Below are 6,505 nucleotides of genomic sequence, written 5' to 3'. Positions count from 1 at the left end.
AGAGGGACGAGAGAGTGGGGTTGGGATCGTGCGGGGGGAGGAGTGGGGTGACTCGGGGGTTAGGGTTTGGGGTACGAGGCCATATAGGCCAGGGGAGGTTAGGTGGGCCAGTTGGGCTGGCCAGCTGGGCCGGAGCCCAGTGGAGGGGAAGTTTCCTTCTTTTGTTTTTGTTTTATTTTCTTTATTTTCCTTTTACGGTTTTACTTTAGTTACATTTATTTTAGTTTTAGCAAAATATACACTTAGCACCTAAATTAGTATTTCAACTTAGTCCACGGTCACAAAAAGGTTTAACCCCCAAATAAAATAGTTTAGTATTTTATAAAATTCAAAAGGCACTTATCTAGTTGTTTTAGCTACTGCTTAAACCATTTTAGTGCATTCAAACATTTTATAAAAGTGTGGTTTCTCCACCATAATTACCTATGCAATATTTGGTTCACTTCGAACATTTTAGTTTTAATATTTGAAAACTTTTATTCTTTGGTTGATTTTGAATTTGAATTTGAATCAGTTTCGAACTAACACGTGATTAGGAACAGTGAATCGAGGTGACGTGGCATCATTAGCAGAGGTTCACTGTAGCTTAATTACCCGGGCGTCACAATTCTCCTCCACTACAAGAAATCTCGTCCCGAGATTTAAGCGGTGGAGTAAGGGGCGAAGGTGTTGGTAGCGAAAAACCTAACGAGTCTTCTCGGTCTTGGCTGCCCTTTCTAAGAGGTTGATCCACTTCGTTGATGTCTTCATTTCACTGCTTCTAGTCACCATGATCAATTGTCATCCTTTCTTCGGGACCTCCATCATACTTATGAATAGGTAAGGGGCAGCTTCTACAACGATAGGATTTTATAAGGGAAAATCTTCTGGGGGTTTCCCAAGTATGAACATATGAGTATCTCTCGAGCTGAACAAACGAAACACATCGAGAGCAAAGTAAGACGGTGCAATAAGAAGTTTCAAGTGGATAGGCAATCGTTCATTGCCTGAAACAGAGTGTGAATGGGGTTTAGAGCAACAGGAATAAGTATTGTGTCCGATACAGAATAGATCAACAGGCGGGTGGCCCGTGAATTACATAGAAAGTCAAGCACGAGGGATAACTTTGACAACAGGGTGTACAGGAGAGTCAGGTTTCGATCCTATGGATCTGTGGGTTATGGGCCCACCATGTGGGTTAAAAGTAGGAAGGGCGGAGACGTCTTGCGTGATCATGCAAGAAAGGCATGTCAGAGGATAGCCTGTCGATTATGTTGGCAACAACGTCGATACCAGGGGCGAGGGACGAAGAGAACCATTTTCCTGCTCGTTGAACGAGGCGGACCAATAGGAAAAGTTCTCGTCCATCGGTGGTTACCGAAATGTCATCAACAAAAGTAACAGGGTCTTACTGACCGAGTTGTACACCAAGGTGTTTGCACAAGTAGGGAATTATTATTGTTTATATCATATAGAGAAAGGGTTTAAATAAACCAATGGAAAGGAAAGGTGATTTCCAGGTTTAATCAAAACAATGGGGAGGAAAATGTGTATACACACATATTACAGGGGTATATCCTTCCCTAGGACAAGCAGGGCATGATATCCATGATAGGATATAACGTAGAAAACCCTTCAGGAAAGGGGAGAGAAATATCATGACATTACCCATACAACGGTGTTAGGATAAATGATAAATAAAATTTAGCATCGTGCTTCAAATGTTCCTGTTGAAAATCGGAGTACCATTGACATGCTTTGAGATAGCCTTGACATGGTCTTCGTGTGAAGATCAGACTTTGGAAACACGAAGGATCCATCAGGAATATCTTGTAGAATAAGTCTTACAATTTCCTCATGGATGAATGGATAACCTTGATGAAAAGGAATCTATAATGATAGGTCCTCCAGCCGGGGGGGGACTAGGCATGACATCCCGTTACCAGGTCATCAAAGGGCCAACAACATAACTCTTGGAAAGTTGTCCCAACCATCATATCTGACCGAGATTCAGATCCGATTGGTGTAATGATACCTCAGACTCAGGATGTCCGAGAATAAAAGGTGCAACACAAATAGACGAAATGACATTTCAGGATTCTCAGGAGATGAACTATGGGAGTGGGTTCCTGAAACAATAGTTCATCATTAAACCAAGGAGAGGAGGAGGTGGCTGATGGGCTCGGCGATAATCCATCGAGATTTCCAACAAGATGGATTTCCACAATTATGTGAACAAGGAGATAACATTTGTCAGATCAAATGGTATAATGATGTATGCTCGAGGAAACATACTCAATTAAACATTGGTTGAAAGGTGCACCCGAATATGGGTTGGGTCGCACGATCAATGTTAGAGTGGTGACTTGACGAACAAAAGAATTTGAATGAAACTCGACCATTACTTCAAAGCAATAGGGTTGCTAGAAGTTTTGAATTCACACCTCATGGTTCAATTGTCGGTATTCCGGTTAGAAACAACACGGGGACCAAGAAAAAGGTGATGGAGAGAAGTATCACTATTTCAAGAATTCTTAAGAGGTGGAGCATTCCTCACAACATTCTTGATAGAAAAAAAACAGTAATACTTCAAGGCAGAACACAACATTAGCTGGAGAGCAGGTGGTATTCATAATGTGGACAAGCTCGCGATGAAAGGAAGTCAAGGGTGTTGTCGATGATAATAAAAATCATCGAGGGCAAGGAGGGTATTTCTCATCATGAACACAGTTAACATCTCGAAAGAAATCAAAGTGTTGAAGGTGATCCGACACAATTGTCGAGAGATTTCATGAAGGTGTAATTGATCGACGATGAAAACAAGTCAAAGGAATGATGAAGCGAAAGGTTTTTGAAACCACTAGTACAATACAAACTTGAAATCAAAGATTGTTATTCAAGGCGAAATGATATGCCGAGGACGATCGTCGTAAGCTTAGCTATCATCGAAAGTTGTGCTCCGGGAATAAGGACCAGGTAGTACGGTTAAAATTTAGCATGATAATGATATAGCCGATCAGGCTAGGAATGACTTGATGGAGTATTAAAATTCTCAACAACAAGGTACTGGGAGTACTGAATCTCAGTGTTGATTCGATTCACAACCCGGTGTTTTCGGTTGACGACAACCTAGAACCCGTGGAGTGACTATGACGGGGAAAGGTATTACTTCATCAGAAATTCATAAGATGAAGTGCAATGGGTTGATATCCTTGAGATACCAGGGGGTAATACTCGAAGGTAGAGTAGAATAGAAGCTTGACAGGTGAAATGATGTGCAAAAGACAAGTAATTTAACTTGTCCGAGAAATGGAATCAAAGAAGAACAATGATGGTCGGAACCACGGTTGCAAGGGATCAATTCACAGATACCATATGTTAGCTATCAAGGAAATAGTTATTATTACAAGAAGCTTCCATGATAGGATATACATTGCGTCCATGGGCATGAACACAAAGTTCAAGGTCGACTCCCACTTCCTCAATGCATAATCTTCCATTCACCTCTCGTATTTCGAAGATGACATTAGTTGTTGAAAGTTTTACCTGGTGCAATACCAGATAAGTATGACTCGTGAAAACTTTCGGGTTCACACGGTTTAGAGAAGGCATATGTTCAACCCATAGGGGCTTCTTAGAAACATATACCACAAGTTTCCAGAGTAAATAACACAAGCCCGAAAGCAGAGCATGGTTGGCCAAGCAGAGGATACAACTTAACAAGGGCATCATGTATAAGGGGAAGAACTCACAAAGTGATCAAATGTGAAGGACACTGGCGGATAACAATCCAACAAAGGACTTGATGGTCCACAAAGGATCTGATACGAGTATCGGTACTCAACTAGAGGAAGAAGAATGCAAGGAGATCAGATTATAGAAACAACTGACTAACTCATTTGTCAAATGCAAAGGAAATATGATTTCCAAATCAAGGGATCAGAAGCAATGCTCTGATTAGGGATGGATAAGTTGAATAGCCTTATGGTACAATCAACGACAATTGGATTGGTCGAGAACCAATTCCAGTTAAAAGAATGACAGCTCAGCCGGAAAAGTAACTTATAAGGATCAAAGATGATTGTGTGTATTCGCAAACATATTGAGTCAACAGACTCAAAAATGATAATGACAAGGAATGTCAATAAGACTACGAGAGTTATGGGATTAACCATAATGCAAGCAAGCAAGAATTTCAAGAGCCAAAGGCTCCAGAGGATTTTTGGAAGATCGAATATTATTTTGAAGACTTTTGTGAAACACAAGAACAACTGGGGATGAGCGGATACTCGGCAAGCGCGAGTAATTATCCGTAGGGGTATTCATGCAGCAAGAAACTGCAGGGCAGTAAGCGTAAAGAATTCTCGGAATACCGAAGAGTATTTCAGGACATTTTCTAATAACAAGAGCAACTGGGGATGACAATATGAACGATAGGTGTAAGTAGTTATCCAGAGGGATTTATCGATGGAAGTGAATTGCAAAAGCGATGGCACATAGTCTCCAGAGCACATCGTAGAGTATCTTCGGAATCTTCTGGTGCAGCAGGCGGTCATCGGTAACAAGTGGCTCTCCGGGAGAAAGTACTTGCGAGAACCTAAAGTTAGTTTTGTTTTTAGCAAAATCATTTAACCCGAATAGAAGAGAGCTCAGAGTCCCAGAGTAAAGGTCGAGGAGTAAAAGATCCTAATACCACCCAATTGGCGACGTGGGCCCATGGGCCGCACAGCCAAGTTAGTAAAACAATTTTCATCGACTAGACTCAACTTCGGCCAAGGAGTTGGAAAGGGGGATTCCTACAGGCAGTCGGCTCTGATACCAACTTGTGACGCCCCCGATTCATTCGTACACTAATCATGCACGCAAATGTGTACGATCAAGATCAGGGACTCACGGGAAGATATCACAACACAACTCTACAAATAAAATAAGTCATACAAGCATCATAATACAAGCCAAGGGCCTCGAGGGCTCGAATACAAGTGCTCGATCATAGACGAGTCAGCGGAAGCAACAATATCTGAGTACAGACATAAGTTAAACAAGTTTTCCTTAAGAAGGCTAGCACAAACTGGGATACAGATCGAAAGAGGCGCAGGCCTCCTGCCTGGGATCCTCCTAACTACTCCTGGTCGTCGTCAGCGGGCATCACGTAGTAGTAGGCACCTCCAGTGTAGTAGGAATCATCGTCGACGGTGTCGTCTGGCTCCTGGACTCCAGCATCTGCTTGCGACAACCAGATAGAAAGGAAAGGGGGAAAAGGGGGAGAAAGCAACCGTGAGTACTCATCCAAAGTACTCGCAAGCAAGGAACTACACTACATATGCATGGGTATATGTGTAAGGAGGCCATATCGGTGGACTGAACTGCAGAATGCCAGAATAAAAGGGGGATAGCTAGTCCTATCGAAGACTACGCTTCTGGCAGCCTCCGTCTTACAGCATGTAGAAGAGAGTAGACTGAAGTCCTCCAAATAGCATCTCCAAGTAGCATCTCCAAGTAGCATCGCATAGCATAATCCTACCCGGCGATCCTCTCCTCGTCGCCCTGTAGAAAAGCGATCACCGGGTTGTATCTGGCACTTGGAAGGGTGTGTTTTATTAAGTATCCGGTTCTAGTTGTCATAAGGTCAAGGTACAACTCCAAGTCGTCCTGTTACCGAAGATCACGGCTATTCGAATAGATTAACTTCCCTGCAGGGGTGCACCACATAACCCAACACGCTTGATCCCATTTGGCCGGACACACTTTCCTGGGTCATGACCGGCCGCGGAAGATCAACACGTCGCAGCCCCACCTAGGCAAAACAGAGAGGCCAGCACGCCGGTCTAAACCTAAGCGCACAGGGGTCTGGGCCCATCGCCCATAGCACACCTGCACGTTACGAGGGCGGCCGGAAGCAGAACTAGCCCCCTTAATACAAGAGCAGGCTTACGTTCCAATCCGGCGCGCGCCGCTCCGTCGCTGACGTCTGAAGTGCTTCGGCTGATACCACGACGTCGGGATACCCATAACTACTCCCGCGTAGATGGTTAGTGCGTATAGGCCAGTAGCCAGACTCAGATCAAATACCAAGATCTCGTTAAGCGTGTTATATATCCGCGAACGCCGAACAGGGCCAGGCCCACCTGTCTCCTAGGTGGTCTCAACCTGCCCTGTCGCTCCGCCACAAAGTAACAGTCGAGGGCCGTCGGGAACCCAGGCCCACCTCTACCGGGATGGAGCCACCTGTCCCTTCAGCCCCCTCATCAGAATCACTTGCGGGTACTCATCGAGCTGACCCGACTTTAGTCACCGTCTGTATAGTATGTATGTATGTATAGTATTTACCCGTGATCACCTCCCGAGTGATCACGGCCCAATAGTAAAGCAAGGCAGACTGACAAGAATGTAGGGCCAATGATGATAAACTAGCATCCTATACTAAGCATTTAGGATTGCGGGTAGGGTATCAACGACTGTAGCAACAATGACAGGCTATGCAACAGGATAGGAATAACAGAAAGCAGTAACATGCTGCACTACT

This window comes from Triticum dicoccoides, chromosome 7B (assembly GCF_002162155.2).
Source record: "Triticum dicoccoides isolate Atlit2015 ecotype Zavitan chromosome 7B, WEW_v2.0, whole genome shotgun sequence".
NCBI classification, from domain to species: domain Eukaryota; kingdom Viridiplantae; phylum Streptophyta; class Magnoliopsida; order Poales; family Poaceae; genus Triticum; species Triticum dicoccoides.
This window is presented reverse-complemented; position numbering follows the sequence as displayed.